Source organism: Podarcis melisellensis (genome assembly GCF_964234715.1).
Source record: "Podarcis melisellensis genome assembly, chromosome: 6".
Classification (NCBI taxonomy): domain Eukaryota; kingdom Metazoa; phylum Chordata; class Lepidosauria; order Squamata; family Lacertidae; genus Podarcis; species Podarcis melisellensis.
The window spans coordinates 86,113,853-86,135,980 of record NC_138538.1 but is presented as its reverse complement, the minus strand read 5'-3'; the positions used below and the strand labels follow the sequence as shown (position 1 = coordinate 86,135,980).

The window sequence follows — 22,128 nt, the reverse complement described above, 5'->3', positions numbered from 1 at the left end:
CCCTCACAGCTCTTCCTCTAGGCATAGCTTCCTTATGAAGAATCCCAGGACCAGGGGGTGGGGCAAGGCAAGTGGAAGGAGGCCTTGCCTGATGGTTGAGAGCCTAGTCCAGCAAAGAGCTGTCTTCAGGGTAACTACCAAGAGGCTGCTATGGTCTGCTGATGGCTTTAGCCAATAGCATCTTCTTAGCAGCTGCCTGCTCTTCGAGTCATTTTTGTGCCCACGAATGTACCCCAATGAAGGAAAGTGCAAGGCTTCTTGCTATTCATAGAGTTGGCTGATGAATTTTCCAATCCCCAGACACCTGGTTATGTTCATATATGTTGCCTGATGACCTTTTCTTTTGTAATAAACATTTTGTTAAAATCCTAAAAAAAAAAAAAAGAGCTACGACAGCATGTGTCATATCTCAGTTACGAAAGGATCACAGACCCTGGGTGAGTGCCTGGAACGCTATGAGCTCTGGCCACCATTCAGCAGTGGAGTTTCTAGCAGGTGTTCCTCTATCAAAGAAAAAGCAGTTGTCTTGCAAAAGGCCCTGGATAGATGTTGACCTCAACATAAAGATTTTCCTTTGAGTTAGCACTAGAGGGTGCACTATGTTTAGGACATAAATGCCAAACCCTACCTCTCTCTTCTCTTTCTTTGCCGCCAGCTAAGATCTACTCCAGGAACTCTGGTCTAAGGTAAAGCATGTTTGGTGCCTTCTGCCAATATGGTTACAGAAGCTGGCTTCTGCAAATTTGCTCCCAAAATATTGGTAAGAACAAAATGATCCATACGTATAGTTTGGCTTCCCCAAAGCCAACTTGTAGTACAAGTTGGGACATGGGTGGTGCTGTGGTCTAAACCACTGAGCCTCTTGGGCTTGCTGATCAGAAGGTTGGCGGTTCAAATCCCCGTGACGGAGGGAGCTCCCGTTGCTCTGTCCCAGCTCCTGCCAACATAGCAGTTTGAAAGCATGCCAGTGCAAGTAGATAAATAGGTACCTCTGTGGCAGGAAGGTAAACAGTGTTTCCGTTTGCTCTGGTTTCTGGCACGGTGTTCCGTTGCGCCAGAAGTAGTTATGTCCTGCTGGCCACATGACCCAGAAAGCTGTCTGTGGACAAACGCTGGCTCCCTCGGCCTGAAATTGTTTTAGCCATCAGAAGCGTGTCTGCTTACAGATCAGAGAACACCAATGGAATATTAGGAGCACGGAGAAGGATAATATGTCAGAGCATGACTGCTAAGGGAGGAAAATTCAATGTCAATGTCATAAGTAGTTGGAATTGGTAAGCAATAGATGTGGAAGGTGACTATCAGAGTGGTACAAGCCCCGAATTATTGACATTTCTTCCTATATACATAAAAACGTAAGGCTGTTGTCACGCTGTAGTTGGCATGGCCACTGATAGGCAACCACTCCAACATGACAACAGAATGGCAGGCAGGTAAGTGAGCAAGCAGGGGGCTATGGCATGGGGAGGGCATTTTAGAAATCAGTTTAGACCTCACAGAATTGGAATTACCAAAGGTGCCATGGGCTCTGAAGACGCTCAAACTCAGGACGAAAGGGAGAAATGTGCTAAGAGGAAGGAATGTTGGGCAAACCCTCACCATGATCAACTCCCACCTGGAAACCTATGTCCCCACTGTGGAAGGATGTGTGGATCCAGAATTGGCCTCCACAGTCACTTATGGAAGACAATCTTACTCGGCTATGAGTGTTCGCCAAAGAAGAAGAAGACCCTGCCCACCCGCCCAACTGCTTCCACCACCACTGGAACATTCCCCTCTCACTGAGTTTCGGAGAGAGGGTGGCATTCTGGTGGGGTGGGCAGGGTGTGGTAGAAGGCAGCATATCCACATTAGCTTCTGATGGCAAAAGGAGCTGGGCCACTCCTGCTTGCAGCTAGCAACCAGCTGAAGGAAAATTTGAAAGGCTGGATACATACATCCTGGAAATGTGTCCATTTTTCAAGTAGAAAAGCTCACTTAGGGATTATCTGCAGGTGTAAACTTATTTAAGCCATTTCCTCTCTCCGGGGAACCCTAGGAACTGTATTGCTGCTGGAGAAGGCTGGACCTCCCTAACAGAATTCTTCACATTCATAACAAACTACAGGTTCCAGGAATCTTTTATTCCATGGCACTTAAACTAGTGTCAAAATCATACCCTCCAGCATTTCTCCAATAAAAACAGAGGCATCCCATCATGCTATAACTTTAATAAACTTACAGAACCAATTTCTTTCTTGTTCACCTGTTACCTGCATTCTAAGAAATTCTGAAGTAATATACCCAGGAAATGTGTGTTTTTAACAGCTAATGGTCTGACTGAACTGTTTCCAGCCTAGGGCAAAGCTTAAGGATCTTTCTTTCTTTCTTTCTTTCTTTCTTTCTTTCTTTCTTTCTTTCTTTCTTTCTTTCTTTCTTTCTTTCAAAAAACCTCTGGAAATGACTAGTTTGTTTCAAAGTAGTGTTGGGAATGGTATCTATAGCTTGCAACTCTGAGCATATTCCTTCTGCTGCGTCCATTAATCTTTTAATGCCCTTCAAAATGTATTGGGTAGAAGCAACCTTGCCTGTCTCCCGTCGGCAGAGGGCAGGGTTGAGACTAACAGATAGTCTGGACTCTGGAGAAAATACACTTCAAGGTTTTCCATTAAATTTCCACGTTCTCTCCAATCGCCTTTCTCTCTCTCTCCCCTCTCTCCTGTAGGAGGCGGCCATGAAAGTATCTTCTGGCATGTGGGCTTAGGATCTGAAGCTGTGCTTGTAAATATGTAAGGAAATAACATTTTCCTCTTTACTAATGGAACCTTTATTTATTCTTTTTAAACAATGAGACAGAACGGGTGGTGGTGGGATTGAGTAGCTCCAGCTTCTAAGTTTTTTAAAAAACCTCTGCTATAAGCTATACTGTTTTGTTGTTGTTTAGCTATACTATATATTAGCCAATTAAAAAAACAACTGAGGAGAGGAAGGGGATTACCGTATTTTTTGCTCTATAAGACGCACCAGACCACAAGACACACCTAGTTTTTGGAGGAGGAAAACAAGAAAAAAAATATTCTGAATCTCAGAAGCCAGAACAGCAAGAGGGAACGCTGCGCAGTGAAAGCAGCAATCCCTCTTGTTGTTTTGGCTTCTGTGACAGCTGCGCAGCCTGCATTCACTCCATAAGACGCACCCACATTTCCCCTTACTTTTTAGGAGGGAAAAAGTGAGTCTTATAGAGCAAAAAATACGGTGTTTCCTCCTCCCCACCCATCAGTTGATCAGTCTGATGAGTGTGGAGAGTCAATGCACATCTGCACCAGAGCGCTGACGTGGGTGGAGGGTTTAAAATCTCTTTGCCTAGTCCAGGAACATGTTTAGGATGGAAAATGCCCTGGCTCTGCTTGTCTTCTTCGGTTCCCCATCCTCTACACCAGGGGTCAGCAAACTTTTTCAGCAAGGGGCCAGTCCACTGTCCTTCCGACCTTGTGGGGGGCCGGACTATTTTTTTTTGGGGGGGGATGAACAAATTCCTTTCCCCCATAAATAACCCAGAGATGTATTTTAGATAAAAGGACACATTCTACTCATGTAAAAACATGCTGATTCCTGGACCGTCCGCAGGCCAGATTTAAAAGACGATTGGGCCGGATCCAGCCCCTGGGCCTTAGTTTGCCTACCTATGCTGTACCCCAACCCCTGTGCCATTGCTAATGGAAAATTGATTGGGGGAGCTGGGGGAACTTAGTGGGTCAAATCATCCCTGCAGACTGGCAATTTGCTTTCTTTACATTAAGTGTTGAACTCGCTGCAGAAAGCTAAGCAGACACTCCGGTATAATACTTAAATGTAGAAGCAGCTCCAATAAAGAATAATATCCCCTGAGCAGAGGTGCCAACAGGACTTTCAGGGTCCAGTGCACTGTATGTGGATTTGGGGATGCGGGTGGCGCTGTGGTCCAAACCATTGAGCCTCTTGGGCTTTCCGATCAGAAGGTCGGCAGTTCAAATCCCTGTGACGGGGTGAGCTCTGTCCCAGCTCCTGCCAACCTAGCAGTTCGAAAGCACACCAGTGCAAGTAGATAAATAGATACCACTGCAGCAGGAAGGTAAACAGTGTTTCCTTGTGCTCTGGTTTCTGTTACAGTGTCCTGTTGCACCAGAAGCGGTTTAGTCCTGCTGGCCACATGACCCAGAAAGCTGTCTATGGACAAACATTGGCTCCCTTGTTCTGAAAAGCGAGATGAGCGCTGCAACCCCATAGTCACTTTTGACAGAACTTAACCATTCAGGAGTTCTTTGACTCTTTCACTGACCTCAAATATTCCTCTTCAGTGAGGAAGGAAATAGGGAAGTCTCCCCATTGCTCACAAATCCTGACTTAAGGGCATATTTGTGTATGAATCAGGACCCGCGCACGCACAGACACATGGACACGGGTTGCATTCGCTTCTGGTTGCGAATGGGGCTCCGGAACGGATCCCATTCGCATCCAGAGGTACCACTATATTTAGCATCTCAAAATGAATGGTCAGGGTGCCCAGGTAATGCAATCAGTGTCCATTGTCAGGTATCCTGACAAACAGGATTCTGTTATAGACCGCCCCCCGTGATGTATTTCTGTTGTGGACCACCTCCTTCAGTGATGTATGCATGATGTTTTGGGGGGTGGTCTTGAGCCACAGGGTGGGCAATTTCAAAAGTCTATATAAGGGCTGGCACACCATTGTTCTGGGTGCCTCCTCGCACCTGCATATGTTAAGTGCGGACCATGTTGCAACAGTTTAATAAAGATCAGGCTTACTAGCCGCTTTGCTTCTCAATATTCTCAATATTCTCTGGTTGGCCTCTGTTATTTTCTCCTTACCTACGTAAGGACTCTATATGGGCTCTTGGATACCCCATAAGGGAAAAGGAGAAGAATTTTCTTATAACAGATGTAACAAACTAACTTGGGCCCAGCATACCTTAAGGACCACCTGAGACCAATATGACACCCGGGTCATGAAGTTGATCCAGAGGCATAGGAGCCACCCAATAAAATATTTGAGGGGAACCAGACCCCCCAAAGTTGATGGACATTGCAATTCAAATAGAGAGTCCCTTGAGTAGTGTTGCAGGAATTTATGTATAGGTTGCGGGGGGGGGGTTTGCCCCTCCAGCAGATATCATGCACTTGCAGCCCACTACAAAAATCAGCACAATCACTTTTGTGGCTTTTGTGATTTGTCCCCACAAAACACTTCATCACAGTTTCTTCCTATCTATTCAAAGGACCTCTGCTGCACAATACCAAACGTAACAATTCACTGATCAATGTATCTATGTGCTGACTCACTGGGAAAACTTCAGAAATTCATATAGACATGTGAGCTCAGCTACTCAGCAGCCCCTCTGCCTGAGTGATAATTCCTGGCATCTTGATACCTGAGTGCCAGAAAAGCAGCTGAAATATGCTCAGATTCGCAAGGTGATTTCATGCTCTTTATTCAGCTCATAGTGGTGAGGAGGAATGAATGAAAGTCCCCTCAAAGTATCTGCTTTATATACATTATTTACACAGTGGGCTGCACATGATTGGCTAATTCCAGAATTCTACTGTAAGCCAATCAGGTTGTGGATTCACTTCTATCTGGAGCATGATTGGGTGGTTCCTGCCAACCAATCATATTGCTGCATTGTTCTAGGACCAATCAGACTGCTGCATTCTGAATCCTATTGTTCTAGGACCAATCAGACTGCTGCCTTTTGGATCCTATTGTTCTAGGACCAATCGGACTGCTGCAGTTTGGATCCTATTCAGTTCAGTACATAACAGCAGCCATTCCAGAAACTAACCCAGATGAAGACAAAAGGGTGTGATTAACTTGGCTGGGAAACAGGGAAATGTAGATATCTTTTTTGTTACACTTGACAGGTATTTTGTGGAGGGCAAGGGGAACCATGGGGCAGGGTCCAGGATGCTCAAATTACTGCCACCAGACCTCCTCTTTCATGATGTAACCATGATGTGTTAGTGATGTAGTTTTTTGGGGGTGTAACATGGGGATTAGCAGCTAATAAAAGTTTGGGTTCTCTTTTGTTCGGGGCTTCCATCTTGTTCCACCTTATGGCAGGTGGGAGTCCTGTCACGACAGTCTTCAGTAAAGACCAAGCCTACTGGCTGCTGTTTTGCTCTGATATTCCTGGCTGGTGTCCTTGTTTTTTGTTCAAGGGAGCCCTCAGATTTCTCCGTTAACAGTTGCTAGCCATTTTTATGATTGCTTCATACTGCTTTTAAAGTTTTGGGGGATTTTTTACATTGTGGAAAACCACCCTGATGTTGTAGAAAAGGGCAATACAGAACTGATTTTATAAATAACTAAAAAAAATTCTTCTGTTCTTTAGATGGAGGCCCGTGGCAGTGAGATAAAGGATGGCAAGGCCATCCTTGTCCAGAAACATTTTAATTTTTCCTCACATGTGGTTATCTCAGTGCACTTTGCTCTGGTTGAGTAGTTGAAAATGGTGTTATCTGAAAGCAAGGATTTTATATAACCTTCGTCTCTAGCTTTTGCTAGTCCAGAGATTAAAATGCTGAGCAAATGAGACCCTCGGGGCATTATGACCTTTTTGTCTCCCTTGTCAGTGTTAGTTGAAAATTTACAGAGCAAAAGCCATATTTCCTATTTGTATTTTGCCTTTTTTCCTAATGTGCAAAAGATGCTTGTGTAAGGATCTGCCTCAGGGTTTTGTGGACACTTACTGCATTCCAAGAGAGATTTTTTTTTTTTAAAAAAGTTCAGATTGGATAGGAAATTGAGACAAAAAGAGGAAATCACTTCATCATCTGTTGAAATAAAACATTTTGGCTGCTGGAAATATTTACAGGCAGGGAACACACAAACATAGAAAGAGAAAGGGGGAATGTATGCAACAACAGCAGCAAGAGTCTTGATAGCACAAAGATGGAAGAATGAGGAAATCCTGACAAAAGAACAGTGGCAAGAGAAATGGATGAATTATGCAGAACTGGCTAAATTGACATACAAATTGCGAGACAACTGTGACTTCAAGGAGGAATGGGAATGTTATACAAATTATTTAAAAACCCAACAAAATGAATTGGACTCCTTGGCAGGTTTTGAATAAACATACACAAATTTATTGATTGATAACACGGTAGATAGATAATGTAAGGATTTGCATAATTTTATAACATGCGGAGAATAATATGTGCTGAGAAATCAGAGAGAGGAGCTGAGGGAAGTCTCTGGGGGGAGGGGAGGGAGGGTTTGAGGGGGGTGGGAAAAAGCGGGGAAATAATGAATATGATATGTGTTGATAAGTTGTTATGGTGAAATTGAAGTTGGAAGTTTAACTAAATAATTAAGTTTTATTGTATTTGTGTATGTGGTCGTATTCTTAGTTAATATTTGTTAAAGGTAAAGGGACCCCTGACCATTAGGTCCAGTCGTGACCGACTCTGGGGTTGCGGTGCTCATCTCGCCGTATAGGCCGAGGGAGCCGGCGTACAGCTTCCGGGTCATGTGGCCAACATGACTAAGCCGCTTCTGGCGAACCAGAGCAGCACACAGAAACGGTGTTTACCTTTCTGCCACAACGGTACCTACTTATCTACTTGTACTTTGATGTGCTTTCGAACTGCTAGGTTGGCAGGAGCAGGGACTGAGCAACGGGAGCTCACCCCGTCGCGGGGATTCAAACTGCCGACCTTCTGATTGGCAAGTCCTAGGCTCTGTGGTTTAGCCCACAGCGCCACCCGCGCTGTTAGGTTTGTATTATTTCACTTTTTTCTTTTGCTATTTTTTTTCTTATTATTGTTTTATTGAAGTAATGTGTCTGTATGAAATTCAATAAATATTATTGTGGGGGGGAAATGAAATTGCTAATAAAAATATTTTTAAGAAAGAAAGAAAGAAAGAGAGAGAGAGAGAGAAGGGGGGGGGGAATCAAATTGGGAGCTGAAGTTGATGGTGAGCAGAGCCACAGCTGACAATGGGCAGTTTGCAGGAGCATGCATAGCATTCTCTGTGCTGTTATGGTAGTTCAGAGGGACATAGTACGAAAGGGAAGGAGAGGCCAAACGTAGTGCAAGGAGCTGTCAGCAGCCCTGGGAAGGGGAACTCAAAAGATGTGCAGAACAGATCACTCAAAAACACAATCCAAGCCAAAAAGCACAGGTCAGCTTCCATACTGCAGATCAGCTGATTCAATTATTTGCATCTGTCTCCACAATGGAAAATATTGAGCAGAGCTTAGTGCCTGAATGAACTTTGGCAGGGAGGGAGCCTGAGGAACTGAGGCAGATAGGGGTGACGAGAGATGAAGTTCTAAGCCTTATAGGCAAAATAAAAACTGAAAAATGGATGGGCGCAGAGGGCTCTGAGAGTTCTCAAGGAACTCAAATGATAAATTCTTGATCTACTCACAGTACTCAGTTCTCATAAGGATATTTGTCCTCTTGGTTTATTTTAAAATACGTATTGTATTCCTTTGAGGGTGCTGATACTAACTTCTTATTTCTGTTTGTGCAACTAACCTGACATCACTACAGTGGTACCTCGGGTTACAGACGCTTCAGGTTACAGACTCCGCTAACCCAGAAATAGTACCTCGGGTTAAGAACTTTGCTTCAGGATGAGAACAGAAATCGCGCGGCAGCGGCAGCAGGAGGCCCCATTAGCTAAAGTGGTGCTTCAGGTTAAGAACAGTTTCAGGTTAAGAAGGGACCTCTGGAACGAATTAAGTACTTAACCCGAGGTACCACTGTAATTGGGTTTAATGGGGCGGGGTAACTGGAATCAGCAAAATAGAAACGCGAGCCACTTATTCAGTGCTTAAAAAAATGTTTAGGGGTACTCTCATTTTCCTACTCATATTTAAATACTAAGGCCAAACTTAGATTCACAAATTGTTTAGGGTTATGTGTACCCCCGCGTCCCCCCAGAAAAAAGCACTGCTCTTATTTGAGAATATATTGGCAGGCCACAATATATTGCTACACGCCACCTCAATGTAAACATCAGGAAGAATTTTCAGACAGTAAGACCTGTTCAACATAGGAATGAACTCCCTCGGGAGCTCGTGGACTCTCCATCAATGGAAGTTTTTGAGCGGTGGATTGTTTTGAGCGGTGGATTGGCCAAAACAATTTGGCTGGCAACCCTGCCCTTAAATGTGATGCAATGCAGACTTGTTGAACTAGCAACACATGAAGGCAAAAGCAGACTATCTGCAGCTCACCAGGGGACTCAGTCTATAGGTTTCACTGTCTGCCTGAGACTATAAAAATGGAAATGGAGGTGGGGGGACTGTTGTCAACTGGGCAGCCCACGATATATTGTTACATGCCAGGGACGCAGGTGGCGCTGTGGTCTAAACCACTGAGCCTCTTGGGCTTGCCAATCAGAAGGTTGGCGGTTCAAATCCCCGCGACAGGGTGAGCTCCTGTTGCTCTGTCCCAGCTCCTGCCACCCTTGCAGTTTGAAAGCACACCAGTGCAAGTAGATAAATAGGTAACACTGTGGTGGAAAGGTAAACGGCATTTCCATGCACTCTGGTTTCCATCACGGTGTCTGGTTGCACCAGAAGCTGTTTAGTCCTGCTGGCCACACGACCCGGAAAGCTGTCTGCAGACAAACATCGGCTCCCTTGACCTGAAAGCGAGATGAGCGCCACAACACCATAGTCGCCTTTGACTGGACTTAACCATCCAGGGGTACTTTACCTTTATTATTATTATTGTTATACACCATCTCAAAGAAGTGCAAGATTTCAGGGGTACCAGGGTCTGTGTTTTCTTTTGGAACAATGAGACGCAGCAGAGTCTGTGGCGTCTTTATGATATATGGTTTATTTACAAATATATTTAACCTGCATTTCAGTGGAGCTGTCCCCAAAAGATCCTGTTCCTCGCATTGCTGCAGCCTCGGATTCCAAGAGACTCCAAGAGACTTTCCCCGTTTTCTGTTTGGCCCAGAGAGTCTCTGTTAATGGCCTTCTTAATGAGTTAATGGCTCGGCCAATCCGGTGATTTGTTGATCATCTGCCAGGCCGTTTCCTGGATATGGAAAAACTGGTTTAAACTCTAGCCCCCACTAGAACAGGGAACTTAGGGGTTTGCTTAAATTCGAACCCTTTGCCGAATCCAGATGTTTTAGGGGAGTCTTGCCGCCCCACAAACTTATAACAATATTTGTGGCCTGCATCTGGCATGGTTTGCCACATGTTGTGCAGGCATTGTGAAGAGTGTCTTGATCTAGGTAATGGTGCATGCTCTAAGGGGAAAACATGCTTCTGGTCATTTTAATTTAAATGCATCTTTTTAGGAAGTAAAATAAGTGTGCTGTTATTCTTTAACTGTAATACATGCATCAGGAAAGCCAAACAGTATTTTGAAAACTAATGACCTGTGTTGCAATTAATAAAGTGCTAAGAGGCTACCAAATGTCATACAAGGTTATTCATACAATTCATTGAAGTAAATATCCAATAATAGAAACTGCAACCGGCATCAGCTGGAGAAATTTATACAACACTGGGGCCCAAGTGGTGGTTTTCAGCAGCCCAGGCTTTGATGAATGAAATCTCTGCCCATAGCAATGTGTGAAATGTGCATTTGAAAGTTTCACTTCAAATCAGGGAAGTTATAGAATATATTTCAAACGTGGAGGAAGCTGAATGCGTATGTGTTTTGCTCTAGCTTAATTTTAAAATAAAATTTTAGTCAGTATAAATGCAGCTGACACTGTGATGCCATGCAATTGTTTCAAAACACTAACAGAAAGAGAATTAATCTAAATAATCCTGTCAACCAATAGGGATTATTCTCACTTTCTCACTAGAAAATTTAGATTAATTCTTTTTATGTTAGTGCCTACAGTTGGGTTTTCCACTCTCTTTTCTGCCCACTTTTTCTTCACTTGACACCACCACAAAATCTGGTCAGGCCCTTAAGGAAGATGAGGGCTCTGTGCCTCTCAGGCCTCCTTCCCTTTGCTATTGATCTATTGCCACAAAGTAGGCCATGGAAGACTGGGAATTAATCCAGGGCCTGCAACAGGTGGAGAAACAAAATAATAGCGCCCCAATTAAATTCTGTACCCTGGAATTAAACGGTACCCTTCCAAACAAGAATATTTATGGCAGGCTAAAATATTGACAGAAATGATGTTGTCTTAATAATATTTGTAAGTATTACACAAGTCTTTCAAAAACTCCATCCAGTATGTAAGAGACCATTTCATACGGAATGACGTTTTTGAAAAGAATTATACCCAAACAAAAGTCCTGCAGAGATGCAAACAGTCTTTAGGGCATGTGATGGTTTTCTGATCATGGTTTGCAGACTGGTAGATTTAGGACAGGAAGTTGATGTTATCTGCCCACAAATTTCACAGATGACAGAAACCGATCTGTGAGTCTAGCGAGAAAGAAAGAGCTAAGTTAGTCCAACAGCAAATGACAGAAAACCACAAGCTAAAGGCCACCTTTGTGACTACTTCTTGTTCAGCAGGATAATTAAATTTTACATTTGCATTCCTACTACTGAAGAACTTCTTGTTATCCCCCCCCCCAAGATGTTCCCACAGGGATACCTGCACCATTAGTTTCACATTTTCATAAACTCAAAACTCTCAGGCTACAATGGCCATTGTCTAAGGATGGAAAGGGTTCAGAAAGACAATGTTATATTGCCAGGAGGATATGGCAACAATTCTCCAGCATCTTATTTTCCTTCCAAAAAAGGTTACTTGTTTAATTGAGCTCTGATTTCAGCGAATGCAGCTTTGGTTCTCTACATAACATCACAGACACCTCCTTTTCAGCTGGCAATTTCTAGAGACAGCCTCTTTCATTTTGTACTCACATACAGAGAGGAACGTACAAAATACCATAGCACAATCTTCGATGTGAAGGACACCCACATGCAGATAGCGCTGCTGGTTCCTTAAAACGCACACACAAACACACACAGAAAAGAATCACGAGTACCTCTTAAGTGAATCATTCCAAAATAATCCCCCTATGAGAAAGTAGACAATATAGCCCCCAAAATAATTGTCACAAAGATGCATCTTCACAGTATGAAACCTAGGTGTGACTGTTACCTGTTTCTTCCTTTGGGCTGATCCTGACTATAACATCACAGATGGCGTCAGAAGGTCATGTTTGCGTTCAGCCTAGGGTGTCCTCATGCCAAGAATAGTTGGCATTCAGCTTGATTCTCCAGCAAGTTTGATCTCAATCTATGACATGTAAGCAGCAAGGATTTTAGAGTCAGGTGACACCTCTGTTTCTAGGGAGAAAAAAAAACCCACTAGCTAAACCCAAGCAGGCCTGTCTAGTACCTCTTTGGGGCGCTAACTGAAGCACCCTAAAACGTGGATTACCCTGCCTCCCTCCCTACAGGGGCAGACTTTGGTAATATGTTGTTGTTTTGTTGTTTAGTCGTTTAGTCGTGTCCGACTCTTCGTGACCCATGGACCAGAGCACGCCAGGCACTTCTGTCTTCTACTGCCTCCCGCAGACTGGTCAAATCCATGTTGGTATCCTCGAGAACACCATCCAACCATCTCGTCCTCTGTTGTCCCCTTCTCCTTGTGCCCTCCATCTTTCCCAACATCAGGGTCTTTTCCAGGAGTCTTCTCTTCTCATGAGGTGGCCAAAGTATTGGAGCCTCAGCTTCAGGATCTGTCCTTCCAGTGACCACTCAGGGCTGATTTCCTTAAGAATGGAGAGGTTTGATCTTCTTGCAGTCCATGGGACTCTAAAGAGTCTCCTCCAGCACCATAATTCAAAAGCATTATGTATCATAGAACTATATCACAGCAGTCTACAACAATATGGAAACAAACGTTCACATAGAAAAAAAAACAAGTTTAAGGCAAAAAGAAACAAAGCGTGCATCAAATAGACCATTGTGGTGAGTGAAGATCTACATCAGAGCAAGAGAGGACTAATGGCAGGAATAAAGATTTCCACTGGGATCTTCTGCCCTTGTGGATCCTGCCACCTTAGACGGAAGCTGCATGGACCGGTAACTCATAATTGCTGCTTTCATTTTGTTTTTGCTGTGTTAGCAGCACCAAAGTGATCTCTCCAGGGCACATGCCTGAGCAGTATGTAAAGGACCCCTGGATGGTTAAGTCCAGCCAAAGACAACTATGGGGTTGTGGTGCTTATCTCGCTTTCAGACCGAGGGAGCCGGTGTTTGTCCCCAGATAGCTTTCTGGGTCATGTGGCCAGCAGGACTAAACTGCTTCTGGCGCAACAGAACACCGTGATGGAAACCAGAACGCACAGAAACACCGTTTATTATCCCGCCGCATCAATACCTATTTATCTACTTGTGCTGGTGTGCTTTCGAACTGCTAGGGTGGCAGGAGCTGGGACAGAGCAATGGGAGCTCACCCTGTCTTGGGGATTCGAACTACTGGCCTTCTGATCGGCAAGCCCAAGAGACTCAGTGGTTTAGAGCACAGTGCCACCTGCGTCCCCTCTTGAGCAGTATGTATGGAGGTCCAGGGCCACGCAGACGACAAGAAGCCCCTCTTGGCCTTGTTGATGTGGGCCAAAGGAAAGCAGAGCAAGGCGTTTGGCAGCAGCTTAGGGACTCCACTCGGGATTTGTGTCGGGTTTACTCCTTAGCCTTTTCCTCCCCCAAAGAGATCCCGCAAGGCGGCGGGTACAGATTTTTCCTTGAGGTTTACTCCCAAAGCCTTTCTCACATAGCAGCACAGTAGAGTTTCTCTTCTCCTAGATGGGCTCCCTCTGCAGCTTGACAAGCTCCACCTGCCCCTCACTTCCCTCCAGAGTGCATGTAGAAACTGCCTTCTTGACCATTGGACCCAAGTGCCAAGTGTCAACAAAAATAAATGTATAAAAGAGAACCTACCCACAGGATACTGACACCCAAACCTCGCACACACACTATGTAAAAGAATGAAAGTTTACGTCCTTCTCTCTCTCCCCACCTCTCTTCTCCCCAGCTTTACACTATACAGTGGTACCTCGGGTTACAGACGCTTCAAGTTACAGACTCCGCTAACCCAGAAATAGTACCTCGGCTTAAGAAATTTGCTTCAGGATGAGAACAGATATTGCGTGGCGGCGGCACAGCAGCAGCAGGAGGCCCCATTAGCTAAAGTGGTGCTTCAGGTTAAGAACAGTTTCAGGTTAAGAACGGACCTCCGGAACAAATTAAGTACTTAACCCGAGGTATCACTGTATATAACATTAAAGTCTTATGTTGCATGTAACTGATCTGTAAAAAGGACTCTTCTAATATGAAAACAAAGACAATGTATGTGCTTTTGTAACCAAAGGGAATCTTTAATAAAAGCAATAAACAAAACAAAAAAGACAGAAAAGAGGGGCGGGAAACAGTAACATAGAAAATCTATAAACAGAAAAGAAAATACAATACATTCATTCATCAGCTTTGAGTGGCAGCTTAGGTTCAGGTGAGCAGGGGGGGCAATTTGAATAAAATATTGGGGGGCTGTTAAGTCCAAGCTGGCATAATGAATTGCATGATGCAGCACATGCACACTATTTGAATGGCAATGTCCATCAACTTTGGGGGTTCTCGGTGCTCTCAAATATTTTTTTGGGGGGGGCAAAGGGACCTCGGCCCCTAGGAGTTGGCTCCTATGAAAGTGAGCCTGGAGCAAGGATGATAATGAATGAAGCTTAAACGTTGGCAGCATTAAGATAAATTCAACAGTGTAAATAAGTTTTGATGGATGTAATAATGGAATACTGAATGGTTTGGTTTATATAAAATATGCAGGGATTTATGTTATGCAAAACGAACCATGGAAAGGAGGAAGTCAAGGATATTTTAAGATTAGATGTGTTTGGAGCTGCCCCCCCCCCCCGTTTTAAGAAGGATTTCCTTTGTCTTTTTCAGAAGCCCAAAGCTGGGCTGCCGGGGCTTCTTCTCTCCGCAGCCTGAGCGCCTTCTCGCGCCGCCTTAAAGTTGGAGGCAGCGGCCAGCTGACTTGGCCGGGGACTCCGCCCGCCCCCGCTCGGCTCGCGAATGGCAATTCTTCCCGGGCAGCCCGCCTGAGAAGGGGAGGAGAGAGACCTCGAAAGAAAAAGAGAGCCACAGAGACGCAGTGCATGCGTGTGCGCGCGGCTCGCAAAGCGGAGATCTGCGCGCCACCGGAGGATCCCTGAGCGCTCCGAGACGGCGCTGCAACTGTAAGCAGGGCGACTTTGGAGAGGAAGGAGGCGCGCGGGGGCGCACGGGGCTTCCTTACTGAGGTTTGGGTTGGCTTGGGTTCGGGGTGGTTCGTTCGCAAGAAGCTGGGACGGGAAGGAAATAAGGAAGCGCATCGCCCGGTCCCTTAAAAATAACTTGAGAGGAAGGAATGCAAAAATGAAACACGAATTCTGCGGTTCTGTCAGTTATTTTTTGCAAACAGCTGGTCAGATTGCGATTGGCACGGGCTAGATGAGATGTTTGGGTCGCCTGGGCAGTTGCAAACGGGATAGGCTCTCATGCCTTGGGTATTACGGAGCTTTGATTTGATGTGTTTCTTTGCGTGGGTCAAGGATGGGGGGGGGGTGAAGTTGCATGTTATTTACCTGTCTAGGGACCAGAGAAAAGTAAGGAGCCTGTCATTATGGAGCTAATAATCATCGATTTGTAGAGTTGGGAGGGACCACGAAGTCATCTATTGCAGCCTCCCTTTACTGCAGGAATCTTTTGCCCAACGTGGGGCTCGAACCCACGAGCCTAAGTCTCATGCGCTAACCACTGAGCTATCCCAGGTGCATCCCAGCACGTGATGCTGTTCTCACGTGCTTTCGTGGGGATGGCGATCAAGCGCGCAAAGTATCCACAGCCTTCCTTTCTACGCGAGTGCAAGCCTCTGTAGGGTGGCCTCAGCTTCTCCGCCTGCAAAATGGGAAGAAGCGATTCGATTAAAAGCCGCCCTTAACTGATGCGAGGCAAGCGCACGCATGCCTTGGCTGAAGCAACTGCTCAGCAGGGAGACTTCAGGCCAGGAGGCAAAAGGTTTCGCAACGGCCACGGAGATGTTTTAGCAAACGAGCTGGCAGTTTCTTCATTCGCTCTGCGCAGCTTCCTAATGCAAAAGGAGGGGGGCGGGGGGAAGCCAGGATTTTTGAGCGTGAAATTGAAAATATGCCCAGTGCCCAGAGAGCATTTCTGTCACTGAGACTGCAACTCTGCACACACCAAGAGGAAGTTAACTCCGTGGAATACAGCAAGCAGTTCTGAATGAACTCACAAGGGGCTGAAGTATGAAGGATTTTTTTTGTGTGTGTGCGCACACACACGTGCAAATATTGTTTATTATCTGCCTCTGCTTACTCTAGCATCCACATAATTTGTAGATTGCTTGTGTGTTCTTTCCCTCAGTTTATCTGGTGACCCTGATGTTTCACATTCCAAGCGTGATTTCATTCTCCTTTGATAAAAAACAGCATGCAATCTAATATTAATATTTGCATTTCTAGGTGCTGCAGGAAAGACTCAGGAATAGTGTGCAAAAGTGTTTTGATGCCTGAGATCTCTGTGTGGAACGTAGAATTTGAAAAGTGTTTTCAGTGCAGAGCTAAACCCAAGCCAATGTGTGCAGCCTTATAACCTAAGGAGCTCTAGTCTCTGTGGCAGGGCCATCTGAAATAATTGTGCATTTTTAAATTTATTTATTTTAATTTTGACTTTACTCCACCTGTCCTCCCTGACCTACATTGTTCCTTCCTCCACCCACTTGTTCCCCTCACAACAATCCTGTGAGGTAGGTTAGGCTGAGAGAAAAAGAGTCCCTCCGAGTGGGCTGTTTGACAGCTGAGTGAGGATTTGAAACCAGGCCTCCCTGATTCTAGTCAGACAGTCTAACCCAGGGATTGGGAGCAGGTAGATCTGCTGATCTCCAGGCATTTGGCAGTAGATCAGCAAGAGTTTCTGACTCCCATTAATTTAATACAGTGGTACCTCGGGGTACAGACACTTCAGGTTATAGATGCTTCAGGTTACAGACTCTGCTAACCCAGAAATAGTACCTCGGGTTAAGAACTTTGCTTCAGGATGAGAACAGAAATTGCGTGGCCGCAGCAGGAGGCCCCATTAGCTAAAGTTAAGGTTAAGAACGGACCTCCAGAACGAATTAAGTTCTTAACCCAAGGTACCACTATACCAAGTGAAATGGCAAGTGAAAACAAAAACCTGTGGCTTAGCCTTGTGCTAATTGCTTGTCAACCTTTCTGTACCTCTCCTTACTGCAATTTTAGGAATGTAACTTGGTTTGCCTTTGATCAGTTATTTTTGCACTTCCACTGGCCTGTTGGGGAGTTTGGTTCTCAAATCCCTGATCTGTTGCAACTCTGTAGTCAATTCGTACAAATACACACAGGTTGTTTTGCTGTATGCCTTCTGGCAGTTGTAGGCAGACTCGGCCTTCCAGATGTTTTGAGACTACAATTCCCATCACCCCGACCACTGGTCCTGTTAGCTAGGGATGATGGGAGTTGTAGTCCCAAAACATCTGGAGGGCTGAGTTTGCCTATGACTGCCTTCTGGGATGCAGGAGAGGAGTGGCTCCGCCCCCTTTTTGGTTTTGCAGCTGGCTCTGATTGGTAGATATTGGTAGTTTAAGCAGAAATGCAAACTAGGTCGCATAACCCGAAAACCTGCCCACCCTGCTCTAACCACAGCACCACATTGGCATAGGTACCACCTCTAAGCTTATGCCAGTTGCACATTTAAAGGCACAGCTGCTGCCAATTCATAGAGTGATGCTGGGATAATAAACAGAATCAACAACTGCATCCTTAACTCAGGGATGGGAAATCAGACATCCTTGGACCACAGCTTCCATCATTCAAGACCATTGGCTTTGTTGGCTGGGGCCAACAAAGAACATCTGGAGTGCCACAGGTTCGCTACTCCAGGGATGCGGGTGGTGCTGTGGTCTAAACCACTGAGCCTCTTGGGCTTGTCGATTGGAAGGTCGGCGGTTCAAATCCCCGCGACGGAGTGAGCTCCTTTTGCTCGGTCCCAGCTCCTGCCAACCTAGCAGTTTGAAAGCACACCAGTGCAAGTAGATAAATAGGTAGCGCTGTGGTGGGAAGGTAAACGGCGTTTCTGTGCCCTCTGGTTTCCGTCACGGTGTTCTGTTGTACCAGAAGCTGTTTAGTCCTGCTGGCCACACGACCCGGAAAGCTGTCTGTGGACAAATGCTAGCTCCCTTGGCCTGAAAGCGAGATGAGCACCGCAACCCCATAGTCACCTTTGACTGGACTTAACTGTCCAGGTGTCCTTTACCCTTATCTTTTTTAAAAAAGCTCCAGCTCACTTTTTCTGTTTTACACAGTTTATAAAACCTCTCTTTGGTGTGCTTGAGACTAACTTATAAATAAAAAGGAGAAGGCTATGGTCTTTGGTAGTCTTGCTTCTTTACTTCTAACAGTTGTTGCTGGCATAGTATTAATGACATTCTCCAGATCATCATTGGCATTTTGCCTTTGTTGTCGTCTGTCTCAAGAGACAATGCAGTGCGCCTCTGGGAGTGAAGTCAAACCAAGGTGACCTCTTCAGGGCGCAAGCCTGGACAGTGTGCGTGGAGGTCCTGGGCTGCGCCCTCACTGATGTGGTCTAAAATAAAGCAAAGCAAGACATATGAACAGCAGCTAAATCAATTAGATCAGGCTTCCTCAACCTTGACCCTCCAGATGTTTTGGACCAGTGGTCAGGGATGCTGGGAATTGTAGTCTTAAACATCTGGAGGGCCGAGGTTGAGGAAGCCTGAATTAGAAGGTGTGGAAGGATATGAAAGACCTACATTGGCTCCCAGTACGTTTCTGAGCACAATTCAAAGTGTTGGTGCTGACCTTTAAAGCCCTAAACGGCCTTGGTCCAGTATACCTGAAGGAGCGTCTCCACCTCCATTGTTCTGTCCAGACACTGAGGTCCAGCCCCGAGGGCCTTCTGGCGGTTCCCTCACTGCGAGAAGCCAAGTTACAGGGAACCAGGCAGAGGGCCTTCTCGGTAGTGGCGCCCTCCCTGCAGAACGCCACTTTTCTACATGTATAGAATCATAGAATTGCAGAGTTGCAAGGGCTCACAAGGGTCGACTAGTTCAACTCCCTGCAATGCAGGAATCTTTTGAACCCACAACTCTGATATCACATTTATCATCTTCTAATAATAATAATAGTAATAAATTTTATTTATACCCTGCCCTCCCCAGCCAAGACTGGGCTCAGGGTGGCTAACAACCGATATAAAAACAAATTGATTGAAATTGTTGCTGTTGTTTAGTCGTTTAGTCGTGTCCGACTCTTTGTGACCCCATGGACCAGAGCACGCCAGGCACTCCTGTCTTCCACTGCCTCCCGCAGTTTGGTCAAACTCATGCTGGTAGCTTCGAGAACACTGTCCCACCATCTCGTCCTCTGTCGTCCCCTTGTCCTTGTGCCCTCCATCTTTCCCAACATCAGGGTCTTTTCCAGGGAGTCTTCTCTGCTCATGAGGTGGCCAAAGTATTGGAGCCTCAGCTTCAGGATCTGTCCTTCCAGTGAGCACTCAGGGCTGATTTCCTTAAGAATGGATAGGTTTGATCTTCTTGCAGTCCATGGGACTCTCAAGAGTCTCCTCCAGCACCATAATTCAAAAGCATCAATTCTTCGGCGATCAGCCTTCTTTATGGCCCAGCTCTCACTTCCATACATCACTGCAGTGGTACCTCGGGTTATATCAAAACATTAAAATGCAGCCTCATTTCAATGGAAACTCAAATCAAAACCCTTTTTGGGGATGAAAACATCAGGTCTTCACCAAGGCCTCACTAAGGATCTCAATGTGGTGTACAAGTTCATCCTCAGAACAACCTTGCGAGGTAGGTTAGGCTAAGAGATGCTGACTGGCTCAAGGTCACCCAGTTAGCTTCCTGGCTGGGTGGAGATTCAAACCCTGCTCTCCCAGGGTTCTGCTCTCCCAGACTAAGTTTCACATGCTATGTTAGATGTGCAGTTTGCAGCCATGCCTGGTTGTTTTTTCTTTTTTCCCCTTTAATTAATTAGAGGAAGAGGAGGTGGGTTGTCATTGGACCACCACCAGCATGCAGGAGACAGAGGTGTAAGCCTCAAACCCGTTTGAGGGGGTGGAATTTTGTCCTGGATCTGTTGGAATGGGATAAACCACCTCTTCTGCCAGTCTCTGTGGTCCCAACGATTGTTGGCTCCAGTGCCTGTAATTAAATAAAGTAAAACACAGATGTTTCTGCTTACTGCACAAATTAAAGTTAGCACCTCGTTTGGCCTTTAGCGTCAGCTGTTCAGCAATGTTCAATTTATGTGGGTCAGTAATAATCTTATCCCCCCTCCTGCCCCAACCCCATCTCATCTCTTTTGAGGACAGTACAGCAATTCAGCAGCGGAGTGGACTAGACAAAACAAAACATTATAATATTTAACATGCATTTTGCTTCATTCAATAAGATGGTCTTCATTAAAATTGACAGATTCAATGGGTCGGGAGTACTTTTTTAAAAAAGTACTCTACGTTGTGTTGATCTGTAAAAAAGAAATATTGATAACTACATTTTTTTAAAAAAGCTTCTTTTCAGTGGTCTGATTCAGCTCTTTCACCACTGACGTGAAACAGTTTATTGTGAAATATGAAGAGAAGCAGCAGGGTGATTCAATGAAGAAAGAGTCTTACAAAATTTCCTGCTGCGTAAATTATTTGTGAGGGAGAGAAAGATCTCGACAGCTGCTGCTGATGGCTTCTCAAAGATATCTTGTAGTTTAAAGTAAGCTCACAAGTTAGGTGGGAATTATGTTTTCAGATCACCTCTAAACATAGCTGTCGACGTTTTCCTTTTTTTATTTTTTTATTTTTTTTAAAAAACATTTATTGAGAACTTATACAAAAACATTACAATTAATGTGTATTCATGAGTACATAGTGTCAATATTGCAAGCTCAACACAACATACTGTAAAGCATTTGATTTACCTCACGTCCAAGCTGCATGTCCCTAAGATACTTCCCATCACAGTAGCCTTTAAAAGACAATCTTTACACGGGTAGTTTCTGTAGCACTATCTTAGGACGAAAATGCATCTTGCGTTTTCCTTTTTTTAAGGGAAATTCCCTCATTCCGAATAGGATTCCTCGCAAGAAAAGGGAAAAGTTGACAGCTATGGCCCTAAAGCCCAAATGGTGTATAGTAAAAACACATTGGGTGCAATGGTGTCTGGGATTACCAAAGTTTCTTTTCTTGGAAGCCTGCCCCTTTCTATTTATTATTATTTCTTCTTTTCCTTCTCCTCCTCCTCCTCATCCTTCGCATATAAAGCTGAATATGCACAGGTTAAAATCACAAAAGTTGCAAACTAAAGCAGTGCTTCTAAAAAAAATTGAACTACCTCCACCAGGTTGCACTCTCTTCTGGAATTGCCTCCTAAGACTCTGATGAAATTGGGAGAGCACTACAGTCAAACCTCGGTTGTCAAACTTCATCCGTTCCGGAAGCCCATTTGGCTTCCGAAATGTTTGACAACCGAGGCACAGCTTCCGATTGGCTGCAGGAGCTTCCTGCACTCAAGCGGAAGCCGCGTCCGGCACCCAAGCGGCTAGCAACGCTGCTGGTTGGGGTTTGACTGTACTTTACAGTGGTACCTCAGGTTACAGACACTTCAGGTTACATACGCTTCAGGTTACAGACTCCAGTAACCCAGAAATAGTACCTCGGGTTAAGAACTTTGCTTTGGGATGAGAACAGAAATTGCACAGCAGTGGCGTGGCGGCAGGGGGAGGCCCCATTAGCTAAAGTGATACCTCAGGTTAAGAACAGTTTCAGTTTAAGAACGGACCTCTGGAACGAATTAAGTTTTTAACCCGAGGTACCACTGTATTACAGAATCAAACTGGTTCAGCAGTCATTCCTCTTCTAGGGATTCCAGTTTTGGGTGTATGTTGGGATCTATAATACAGTGGTACCTCAGGTTAAGTACTTAATTCGTTCCAGAGGTTCGTACTTAACCTGAAACTGTTCTTAACCTGAAGCACCACTTTGGCTAATGGGGCCTCCCGCTGCTGCCGTGCCGCCGGAGCACGATTTCTGTTCTCATCCTGAAGCAAAATTCTTAACCCGAGGTACTAT

General features: G+C 45.1%; 1 protein-coding gene across 1 annotated transcript in view; it reads left to right on the top strand.

Annotated features, from left to right (window-relative positions):
- The first annotated feature begins 15,073 nt into the window (after positions 1-15,073).
- PLA2G4A (phospholipase A2 group IVA) overlaps positions 15,074-22,128 on the top strand; it is an 81,154-nt gene continuing 74,099 nt past the window's right edge. Inside the window, exon 1 of the mRNA XM_081914864.1 lies at positions 15,074-15,191. The gene's annotated coding sequence lies outside the window, so the exon portion shown is untranslated. The remainder of the gene's footprint in view (positions 15,192-22,128) is intronic.